The sequence below is a fragment of the Dioscorea cayenensis genome, chromosome 18 (assembly GCF_009730915.1).
Source record: "Dioscorea cayenensis subsp. rotundata cultivar TDr96_F1 chromosome 18, TDr96_F1_v2_PseudoChromosome.rev07_lg8_w22 25.fasta, whole genome shotgun sequence".
Taxonomy (NCBI): Eukaryota; Viridiplantae; Streptophyta; class Magnoliopsida; order Dioscoreales; family Dioscoreaceae; genus Dioscorea; species Dioscorea cayenensis.
This window is the reverse complement of record NC_052488.1, coordinates 5278075-5291011: the sequence shown is the minus strand read 5'-3', so window position 1 is coordinate 5291011 and position 12937 is coordinate 5278075.

Sequence of the window (12937 nt, the reverse complement as noted above, 5' to 3'; positions counted from 1 at the left end):
TCTAAAAAAATTAACAATTCAATGCAATACTTAAAGTTATTAACGAAAACACATAAAGTGATCGGACTCTGGGCTTGGCAACCGGCGTGTAGAGGAATTTGATCCCTTAATCTCTCACTTGGCATGAGAAAAAATTACCATACTTTTAATATGAAGGTGATATAATTTTGTTTTAACTTAAAAATCTTTAACTTGGTTATGTTATTTATGATTAAAACAAAATTTTTAAGTTAAAACAAAATTATATCACCTTCCTTGGGTTATCATGGGAGACTTCAATTCGGTCGTTTCTAATGAGGAGCATCGGGGTGGCTCTAATTATTATTACAGTAGAAAGGCTTTTGTTTTTGCTGAATTTATTGCCTCTAATAACTTGCTGGATGTTAATTTTGTTGGTTCTTCTTATACTTGGTGCAATAATCAACAGGGTCTTGCTAGGCGTTGGGCCCGCTTGGACCGATGTCTGGTGAATCCTTTGTGGTCTAACAGTTTTGATTCTTGTCTCGTTCGCCATCTTCCTAGGTTTCTTTCGGACCACTCGCCTCTTCTTATGACCTTTGTTCCCAGGAATGTTGGTAAAAAGAAAATTTTTAGGTTTGAAAACTTCTGGATGGAATACTTGGATTGCCATGCGAGTGTTAGAAAGGCTTGGAATTTTTCGCCTCATTCTAACCCTATGCAGGGAGTTTCTCATCTCATATCTCGTACCAGACACTTTCTGTTGGATTGGAAGAAAGATGGTCTTCACCCAATTGAGGTTGGTATAGAGAAACTGGAGAAGTCCATCGTGGAAGCTGAAGGTAAGGATGGAGCAGGTATTTCTAATGATTTCTCCCCTCATTCCCTTACAGCTATGTATAATAACCTCTCAGCTTTGCATCGTCAGAACAATACTAAATGGGCCCAAAGGGCCAGATTAATGTGGGTTCAAAATGGTGATAATAACTCCTCTTTCTTTTTTAATTCTGTTCGCTTTCGCAATCATTCCAACACTATCACTAATATTGCTGATTCGAATGGTACAGTGTATACTGATCTTCCGAGTATTAGTCAGAATCTTATTGATTTTTTCTCAGATCTTTGGAATGATCCGGACAGACGGCTGGAACATGAGATTGCATTTGATCTCCCGGATGATCTCCCGAAGATAACTGAGACTAAAGGGGAGGATTTGATCAGAGAAGTAACAAAAAAAGAAGTGTTTGAGGCACTGCAATCTTTACCGGCTGGTAAGAGTCCTGGTCCAGATGGTTTCAACGTAGAGTTCTATCGATTTTATTGGACTGAGGTTGGCGATGCCCTTTTCTCAGCTATGAGGTATTTTTTCAGTCACTCGGTCATACCTAACAATTGGGGTAAGACCTTTATTGCTTTAATTCCAAAAAAACCAAATCCTAATGTGGCTGCTGACTATCGTCCTATTTCCCTGTGCAATGTTTGCTATAAGATTATATCTAAAATTCTTGCCAATCGTTTAAAAGGGATCCTTCCTAATTTGATTGGTAAAGAACAGTGCGGTTTTGTTAACGGTAGAACTCCCTTTGATAACATTCTTACTCTCCAAGAAGTGGCCCATTCTATTGACAATGATGCTTTCCCCCTAGGATGTTGATTAAGCTGGACATTGCTAAGGCTTATGACACACTGAGTTGGTCTGCAATTCTTGCTACTATGTCCAAAATGGGGTTTCCTGGTAGATGGATTAACTGGATTAAGACTTGTATTTGTAATGTCTCTTATGCCTTGTTGATCAACAAAACTCATACTTCTTGGTTCAATGCTAGTAGGGGCATTAGACAGGGAGACCCTCTTTCCCCCTACTTATTTATTCTCGTTGCTCAAAACTTGACTACCATGCTTAATTATGCTTTACGTATCAATGCCATCCCTGGTTTTAACTCCAATCTCCAAAGTAATTTCAACCATTTGATGTATGCGGATGACATTATTCTTGTCTCGAATGCTTCTAGAAAATCTGCTAGGAATATTAAGAGATGTCTTGCTTTCTATGGTAATTTGACGGGGCAAAGAGTTAATAATTTGAAATCAGAAGTCATCTTCACTAGTCGCTTCAATAAATACCTATCCTTCAGAATTTCTAGCATTCTTAACTATAGGATTGGTTCTTTCCCTTTTACTTAGCTGGGTATTTTAATTTCTCCTAAACGATTGGCACTCTCTTGTTTTTCCTCTATAGTGGACAAGATTGAGAAGTCAATTGTTTTTTGGTGAAAATCTAAAATTACTCCAGCAGGGAAAACCATTCTTATAAATGCCTCTATCATGACTGCGCCTTTGTATTACTTGTCGGTATACCCTGTTCCAAAATCTATTCTTGATCGGATCAACAAGGCAGCCAGGACCCTATTTTGGGCTAAGGATAGCAATCGAAAGGGCATCAACTCAGTTGGATGGAATGAAATTATGCTTGATCGATCTGAGGGGGGCTTGTCAATTAGGAATCTGGGCCTTTCTAAAATTGCTCTTATGGCTAAGAATGTCATGAGTTTGCTAAACAATAATAAAAAGTGGTGGGTGGACATTATGAAAGATAAATATGGCCATATGGATATCTGGCGAGGTAATATCCCCATGAAATGCTCTTGGGTTTACCGAGGTATGTTTCGCACTGCTCTAGTTATCAGACCTTATCTCTGGATGAATTCCTTTAATCCGGGTATGACGTCTTTCCTAAATGATCCTTGGTACTTTGAGGTTCCTTTAGCTCTTAAACCTACATATCTTAATATGGATCTTGATTATGATAAAGTGCAAATTTCTGAGTTATTGGTTGATATTCACTGGAATATTTCTTGCATGCATAATATCTTTGGTATGTTCCTGAATGATAATGTTTTGAGTCATAGCAGTATTGATTATGAATCAGGCAATAATTGGGTTTGGTTACCCAAATCAAATGGTTCTAAATTATCCACAATCGTTTATACATTCTTGAAACTTGATAAGAGTACTGGTAAGTTTTGGGAGGGTTGGAAGAATTTGTGGCAGCTCAAGGTCACTCCAAAGGTAAAACATTTTATTTGGTTATTGTTCCATGATGCTGTTAAGGCCAATGATTATCTACATCGGCTGAACTTAGGTCATCAAACATTGTGCACTTTTTGCAATTTATACACTGAATCTGTGGAGCACTTGTTTCTAAACTGTGGTAAAGCTCAGGAAATTTGGAGCATCGCTTGCACTAAGGTTGGTAAGCCCATTAACCTTTATGATGGGATTTCTTCTGGTTTGTGGCTTAATCAAGAGGTGTCTGGCAATGATCGGTATATCCAGTCACTTATTGCTTCCATATTGTGGTCCATTTGGAAAGCTCGGTGTAATAAAATTTTCAACAATGATCAGCTGGATGGCATTAAGATTTCCCAATGGGCAATTGGGCATGTCAGGGAGTTTTATTATGCCTCATATCTCCATTTGGGGAGGAATTTTATTTTGAATAATTATACATTTGCTGACAGCCCAATTCTCCTTACTGCTTCTGTTTTCAATGAAGACAATTCTATAGCTGGGATTGGCTTCTTTGTCGCTGATTACAAAGCTAACTTCTTGCGTTCTGGATGCTGTAGGTGCTCTGCAAACTCTCACCTGGAGGCAGCAGCCAAGGCAATTTGTTTTGCTCTTCAGGATGAGATTACCAAGGGACTGAACATCAAAACCATCCTTTCCCCTTGTGCAGAGCTGATCGATGCAGTGGCATCTGATTCTTGGACTGAATTATGGAGACTTCAATGGCAGATAATTATCATGAAAGGACTTATTGAGGAGGCAAACTGTCCTAAGCTGGGGGTTATTCCCATGACCTGGAACAGGCCCACTAACTCTTTGGCTACTCTTGGCCTCAATCACCATGATATTTCTCTGTTTCACTCTGGCAGGGAGCTTCCCAAATGGTTGATGAAGTCTTTTAGGCTTAGTGGTTTCTTGTTGTAATTTGCTCTTTGTTTTTCATGCAGGTTGGTTTGGTTTTGTGTGTTAGTCTGTTGGGTTTTGATTTGTATTTGTTTGTTTGTTGGTTCTGTTTTTTGTTGTTTCTTAAACTCTTTTGTACCTTTTTTTTTCTATATTAATAAAATAGCTCAAAGAGCTCTTTCCCTCAAAATTTATCCTTATTTACAATGATAGTTCCACATCGAGTAATAGATTTTGTAGCTGATGCGATAATCTACATATATTAGCAAGCACACTAGTCAATTTATTAATATAAGATGAGTCAAGTTTATCACTCCCACGAGGATAATAGTATCCAAGATGTCAATACAATACTAATTTTATATGATTTGAGAAACTGAATCACAGTTTATTGTGCATAAGTAAAATAAAATAAAAAATAAAAAAATGTCATGAAGGCTTTTGAAGGAGATTTTCTATATAAAAAAGTATTAGGGTTTGACTCACCTTTTATGATTTTGAAGTATTGGAACTTCAAAATCAGGTTATGAATTGACATAATTTTCTAAAAAGATCTCAACTCAAAGTCTCATATACAAGCATATTAAGTTCAATTGTAAATATAGAGCATCCAAATAGAGCATTAAACAAAATAAAACTCTCTAAAAATTTCAAATCAACACAAAAGTCCCATATCTGACCATCTTAGATTAATTATTGAGAAGATATATGTGAAGCTTGAACCTTAACCTCTTATATTCGGGTAACCTAACTAACTTCATTTAGACCGCATCATTAAGATCATCAACTCCCATATTCAGGCATCTTGATTCTTGAAGTGTCATGCAATTGATCATAGGATCTAGTCTAATACTAAATCCTCATATCCGAGCAAAGTAGGTTAAAATACCCAGCTTGTGATAGAAGTTCGATCGAGATAATCTGTCCTTTTAGTTCAAACACTAGGGTTTCCATATTGGGCATTCCTAGCATATTACCTTTTTAAGGTCTCCTAAGCTTTAATGTTCTCATATCAGAGAAATTTAGCTAAGAGGATTTTGGAATTGTGAATGATCTTCAGAATAAACTCAAAATCAAATTCAAAACCTTAAATCAAAATCCTAGATACTCATTTTCAGTTGACATAAATATTTCTAAATTTACTGTATTTAACTTTGGTGCATTACTGTAATATTGTAGATTCTATATTGTATCATTGCCATTGTAGACCTAAGATTGTTATTTAATTTCTCTAAGCTTCTAAAGTTGGGGGATCTTTATGGATGAGTTAGGATTGGGAATTAAAATAGATGAGGAGGCTTGGATAAATAGAAGGGGAGAAAAAAAAAAATTAAGAACAATAAATAGTAAGAGAAGAAGGAGAACATGATGATGATGATGATGATGATGATGATGATAACGATAGCCTTGCAATATAGGAGACAAAGGTATGTGAAGATTTGGTTATTGTTTTTAGTATCTAAAATTCGATTATATAAGGCTATTGTTGTCGGTGTTGAGTATATGTGATGTGGGTGCGTGCTTAATTGTTAATATATGATTGGGCGTTAGAAAGGATGCATCTTCATGTATTTTGAGAGGCAAATATAATTATATATTTGTTTCCATGTTTGTAGTGGGATAATAAGAAGGTGGAGGTGATATGGGTGGGAGGAAGATAAGAACTGTTAGGTCTGACGACGTGGATTGGCATTATTTGACAAGCCAAGAGGTGACATGGCACAAGGAAGATGATGTGGCAATGATGACTTGACAACAAGGAGAAGTGACTAGGATGATAATGTGGCTAAAGCTTGGTGACATGTCATGTGAAATTATAAGGGTTAGAAGATCAAGATAAAGATTATGTTTAGTAGATATTCCTCTCAATAGAGTCATGTGATGATCAACTATTTTTGGAAAGTGCATCAAGTCTAAAGAATCTCTTCAAGAAAAGTAAATATTATTTAAAGTATGTTTATCTATCCTTTGTAAGATCCGGGATGATAAATCATATCTTTGATAGAACTCTTTTTTGGAAAGATCTATTTTAAAGAGGGAGAGGAATATTCTATCATTGGCAAGAATAAAAGATCATGAAGATTGAATTGAAATTAGTTTGGTATGAAGCTATTTGGAGGCACAAACTAAGATAGGAAAGGACAAACTTAGTTTGGTGTGAAGCTATTTGAAGACACAAACTAAGTTAGGCAAGGATAAGCCAATGATATTATCAAAACCATATTTAGCAACACAATTTGAAGGAAGATTCAAGAGCTAATTATGGGTGGAACTATTCAAGGAGATTAACCATATATGGAGATTGATTGAAGATTACATGAGATATGATTAGAGATTTGAAGATCCAAGCATGGAAGATTGGAGATCATGCTTGAAGATTTTGAAGGCTAAACTTGGATGAAGATGAGATTAAGTTTAGTAACAATATTTTCATGAGTTAAACGAAGATTATTTGGGAAGACCAAACTTGGGCCAAGTTTGGAAAGAAGATCGGGAGATCTTCGGTAACCATCTTTGGTGAGATGATTGCGTGTGCCTTGGTAGGCACATTCCTTGCAAGAGGAGACTTGCTGAAGTAACGTGAGGAAAGAAGCAGTTGTAGGCAGGAGGAGCTCGGGTCGAGTCAACTGCTACGAGGCAGACTTAAGGAACCTGGAAGGTTGAAGGTCACAGATTCCGATGTAACTGGCTAGAACTCAATCATGTTCAGTAAAATGGGCAATATTGCAACTGGGTGTTGCAATATCTGACTTTGGAAGGTGTCCAAGTTAGGAAACCGCGGAGAATTCTAAAAGATGAAGGTTTATTTGGACGTCGGTGCGTCTATATAAGATATTTTGCTTGAAGATTTAGGATGAGCCACGGAGTGAGAGACCCTTTGGTGAGGGTTGAGGAGAGTGAGCATCGAGCAATCTTAAAAAGGTATTCTTTGTCTTGAGAGAGGAAAGGAGTGTTGTACTCTTTATTCTATAACCTCTTTTAGTGAAATTATTTCTCCGGGCTTGGCCCCCAGATGTAGGTAAGGTTGTGCCGAACTGGGTTACCAACTTGCTTGTCTTCTTTCTCTTGCTTGATTGTGTATGTGTGTGTGTGTCCAATATTAGAGTGAGTTCTTGAGTGTCTTTTTAAACAATGCATCTCACTGGTTTCTGTTTTTTTAAAATATTATAGAATCAATCACTCTTGATTTAAACAATCAAGCTATTGTTCATTTACTTTAATATCTATGTTATTATTATATTATAACAAATAAAGGGGGGGGAGTTGAAGGCAAAGCATTTTAAAAAAAGAAATCATTCAACAATCAAGCTAAGAGAAGACAATGCATCTCACTGGTTTCTGTTTTTTTAAAATATTATAGAATCAATCACTCTTGATTTAAACAATCAAGCTATTGTTCATTTACTTTAATATCTATGTTATTATTATATTATAACAACTATTGCAATTTGCCATAGAACATCATCAACTTAAATTTTTTAATTACTAAATTTTTTTTATAAATTTAATAAAAATTTAATAATATTTTTTAAATTTTTTATAAATTTTTATTAACATTTAGAAATTCATGCAATATTTTTAAAGTAAAAATTGGAACTCAAAAACTACGGAAGTGGCATTATTATTATTTTTTTTTACATTATATTTTTTTATAAATTTAATAATATTTTCTTTAAGGTTTATAAATTTTTATTAAAATTTGAAAACTCTTATAATTTGCTTAAAATAAAAAAAATTGAATTTAAAAAATAATGACCTATGTTTAAAATAAATATTGAATTTAAAAATTAATGGCCTATTGAAAGTGGTAGGATTCGAACCAAGGTCATAAAAATGCATTTGATTTAGAATAGAGCCCACTAACCACTCTACCACATGCATAATTCTTTTATGTAACTTCCATACAAATAAATATTATTGATTTATTTAATTGAACAACCATAAAATTTTTTATGACTACTTGATGATAAACTCACAGGTGCCGGAGCCGGGGGGCTGAAGCCCCCTCTTGCCTCCCCTTGGTTCCGCCCTTGAATGCTCATAAGGGTTTTAACCATAGAGTTAAGAGCATCATAAGTTGGGCATTTCTATCACATGTATAAGGTGTTTGTTGAAATGTCTGAATGGGAGATGGTGTGGAGAAGTAGAAATACATATGTTTAAAATTTATGAGTGAGATTATGTATTAACATGGGTGTTAGTTGGAATATATCTAGGGCTTTTGATGATATGCCTCTAAGGTTTGAATGCAAGTATTTGATGGCTAAGTGAGAACTAGGGCTAAAATGGAAATAATGTTGATATTGAGAATGATTAGAATGATGAAAATACTAATAATGTTAGGGTGGTGGTATGGGTATATTTAGATAGGAGGTCAATAGGCATTGCCTTATATACATCGGCAAGCATGACCTATAAGTATGAATTGTGGCTATTTATCAATTAGAATTTTATGGTTTGATGCAATAAATTTCTCTAGGAATATTCGTGGAACTCCTAAAGCCTAGTGATATGGTTAAGAGTGAGTTGCACCTTGAGAGTTGAAATGGTGATATTTAGGCATAGCAATTATAGTGATTTGTATAACTGCATTGCAGTTAGTTGTTATGGATCATATTGTATATTTGATTCAACCCATTATTGTAACACTATAGCAAGCTATTGTAGATGGTATTATACTATACTATAATGTAGTACACAGTCACTATAGCCTGGGATTTTCTAGTTCCACTATGTCATTAAAAAGAGAAAAGAAGAAAGAGTGAGAGGGAAAGAGAGGCAAAGGTAGGAGAGGCCAATTGGGAGATCAGAGGGCAATGTAGCTACTCGACACTTCAGAGTGAAGGCCACCTAAGTTGGAAGCTACCATCTCCAAGTGTCTTTAGTAGCTAGGTAAACTTAGTAGTAAATCCTTGATGTATATGGGGAATGATCGCCATACTAATGATGGTGTTCCTTCTATTATTGTTCAAAGTATTACTGTTACTGGCTTTAGTGGCTTATATGTTTTAACTTTGCTTCTTAAGTCTCTTTAGTTAAAATTATAAATGTTTCCTATATGCTATTGGCCTAGAAGCTCGAGAGGCTTCATAAGGGTGTAGAGGACTATAATTTGAAGCATAAGTGTGACTATGCATTTATGAGTGTTAGTATGCACTGAAGAACTAGAAAACGTGTTTGCATGTACTTGTATGTTTAACTTAGAGGGAAAGCTTATGATTAAGTGAAATGCGTAGATATAGAGTCATGCATTGAATAAGGAAACTATTTGCATAAATTGAGCTATCTTGGCCCCCTTGTTTAGTAGAAGTATATATATACATGTAGAAATATATTTACCATCAATATATATATATATATATACATATATATATGACTCCATACATATTTTGACGCTGTAATTACAACTAATTTCTATTCCTATACGTAGGTTATTATTGTGATTTATAATAAATTATTGATCTGATCCATTGCTGCAATGCTATAACAGCTTACTTATGAGCACTATTGTATACTACACTATAGCATTAGATTCACCTATAGCATTGTAGTATATAGTATTCTAGCACATAGATTACTGTGGTCTTAAATTCTTTTTTCACAAGAATATTGGAAATGTTGGCTGGAGCACCAGGTAATGTTGATTTGTCTTAAGTGAAAGTTGGGATTTAGTGTTTATTTGGGAGAAATCCTAGTCTTGATGGAGCAATAAGAGGAAATAAGGAAGAAGAGTGAGGAGAGGAAAATAGGAAGATAGGAAGAAAAAGAGAGTCAAAGTCAAAGGTGAGGCTACTAACGGTCGCTAGAATTTGGTCTTGTTGAAGCTAGGAACTACTAGGGCTAATATGATGTTGCTCGTGAATTCATAGGGTTGGTGTGACTTCCATGTGATGTTATTGCTTATTTGGATTCTCATTTGTTTGTGTGCATGCATGTAGTCAAGAAGTTATGGAGAGAACCCTGAATTAGATCTCTAAGAGCCTCGTGAAAAGTGTTGAAGACCTTAAGTTGAGAGTGGTCCAACAAAACATCTGAGTATATGGTAGTACCCCTAAATTTACAATATAGTATTATTGTTTCAATCTGGCCAATTACTATGTTATTATAGCAAGATGCTAAAGTAGTTGATGTGGAGTGTCACTATAATAGTAGGTGATTATTTTTACTTTTTGTATAGGTCGCATGCATAAATATATATGTGTATACTTGAATAATTTGTGTATAAAGAACTACATGAGACTTGATTCATCTCCCAAGGTGAATTTGTTAGTAACTTGATTCGATTGATAGACAAATTAAATGCAAGGCAAACTTAAAGAAGGTTTTATTTCTTAATTTTTCAATGTCATATAAAGTGAATTAGAACATTTTTATAATTATTTGTTTGCTCTGTAGTGTTTAAATTGATGTATAAAGTGAATTTTTACATTTTTATAATTATAATCAATGTTGTTACTTGTTATGCCAACTGTTCGATTGCTTGACTTAGTAAATGTGTATTTATAGTCACATATGTTTGTGCTCTTTCTATCATATTTGGGAAGTTGTTCAACATATATATATATATATATGCTAATAGATCCTTACATTCAAGTATAATTAGATGGCAGTCTTGGGACTTTTTGGATTCTGTCTCATTTAGGTACTTTAGAATAGTGGGTATATAAATGTTTATATTTATTTCTTGGAAAGTGTGTTGTATGTGACTGTATTTTCAAGAGATCCTATTATTTTGATGCAACTATATATATATATATATCCAACATTATGATTAAGGTACCAAAGAAATCCTACTTGATCCTATTCGGAACCACTAATGATATCTAGTAATCTAGTAATCTAGTATTTGTTGGTCTACTTTGATATTTGATATTCTGATAATCCGACTCTAGTATTTGGTGATCTAGTATTCGATAATTTAACTCTGATATCTGGTTTGCGATATTTTGGTAGTATGATTTTGGTATCTAATATTTGGTATCTGAAATTTTGATAATCTAAATAGGTATTGATAATCTGATTCTGGTATCTAACTATAGGGGTGAGCAAAACATGATAGTGCTTTGACATATGTGGTATCATTTTTTGGTATCATTTTGTGTGTATATGTTAGATAAACAAAAAATGATAGTGCTTTGACATATGTGGGAGAAGTAACATGTTTTGTGTATATGTTTGAGGTGTAGTTGTTTTGAATTTTGCTATGAGAATTTTGTAATGGTGTGATTGGAGATGGTGTGATGATGTGATGATGTGATAGTGTGACAGGATGGTGGTAGATGAGCAAAACAGGGTACCCAATCTGGTTTTAAAAATGGATTAGGTAATAGATTTTTTTTGGATTAGCAAATACTCAACCCATATCCACTCCATTTTAAACTAGATCGGATGTCAAAAAATTGGATCTGAATTTAAGTTTTACCTACTTCGTGGGATTTTTTATATAACAACATTACATAATGGTAATATGACAAACTTGTAAAAGGATTGAAGTCTTCTATTCTTCTTTACACAACAAAATAAAAAAAATCCATACCAAAAACAATAAAGAATCTCATGAGTCACAACCAATGTAGAAAAGAACTTAAATGTCTTTTGAAACATAAAGTATCTCATCAATATTGACCATTGGTTGCTCCAAAGTCAAGTCCTTTATACCTACAATCCAAAAGACATGAAGTTAAAATTAAGACTATTTATAAAAAAATAAACACAAAATAACAAAAAATAATTAACAAATGGAATTAAACTAACCTTACATTCTCTCCGATTCAAATAAGTTCTTCACTATGAAGAGTGGAGCATGAGAAGCGTTCTTTACAAATAAAAGCTTCTATCATTCTTGTAGTCAAAGAAGTGCGAAGAGAATTAAGAACACGATCTTCCATGCTAAAAAGGGACTCTTAAGCAATTATAGAAACATCTGCACATCTCACGCTATTAAAGCAAGAGTGGGAAATCTATTTTTGGAATTCTTCCACCATTGCAATATATTAAAAGTTGTTTCCATAGGTTCTCGTGTATGCTCAGATTACTTTGCTACCTTGGATTTATTTGCACTACCCATACAACCTATGGCCCTTTCATATTTAATATTCATATTATTTCCAAAGTCCAACATATAGAGTATGTTCAAAGCCATATTGGATTCGAGTACCTGAATTTTGTTTTCTCCAGACCCACGCCCAATTTAATTTTCATCTTTAAAATTCGGATTGGGTACCTGATCTATTTTTTGAATTAGGTAACCGAAAAATTCTGATCATCACATCCATATTTTTTTCGCTCACCCTTAGTAGACTATATTGATGGTGCGGATGGTGTCTGTCATTCTGGCTAGTGCAATCCAGAAGGGGTTCTATATGTGGCACATTTGGGAGGACTAGGTTATGTTTAATAGAAGATGTGGTTTATTATTATATTTAATTCTGCTCTAAAATATTTGAAAAGTATTAGCTATTTGTATCAATTTACTTGAAGCTTCTTTGTTGAAAGATACTATTTTAAATATTTACATTTATAGCTCATGTTTCTCTAATAATTAAATGGAGTGTGACCTTTTCTAATATCTAATGATGGGTTTACATGTTATTTGTAAAAATACATTGAGTGAGCAATATTGGGATATTTATTAATTCAAAAGAACTACATGCACATCTCCTTGATTTTCTAATGACTATTTGACTCCTTTAATAATTTTTATGTACTTCGATTGTAAATTGTTCTATTACATGTTACTTGAGGCCTTGCATACACCGTGAGGCCTATCCCCTTACATATGTGTCGATCTGTCTATGTTCCTATCTGGGTTTGGGGTGTGATAATTTAAGAACAAAACCAATTCAAACTCATAAATCATAGAAATACAACTAATAAGGGCTAATCAATCCATTCACTATCACAAACTTTCCTAAGATCAAATCAATTGCATAAACTTATAGATAATTCTTTGTACATGAAAATCCATTGAAAGATGAAGCACAAAAGGAATCACACCATAACAACA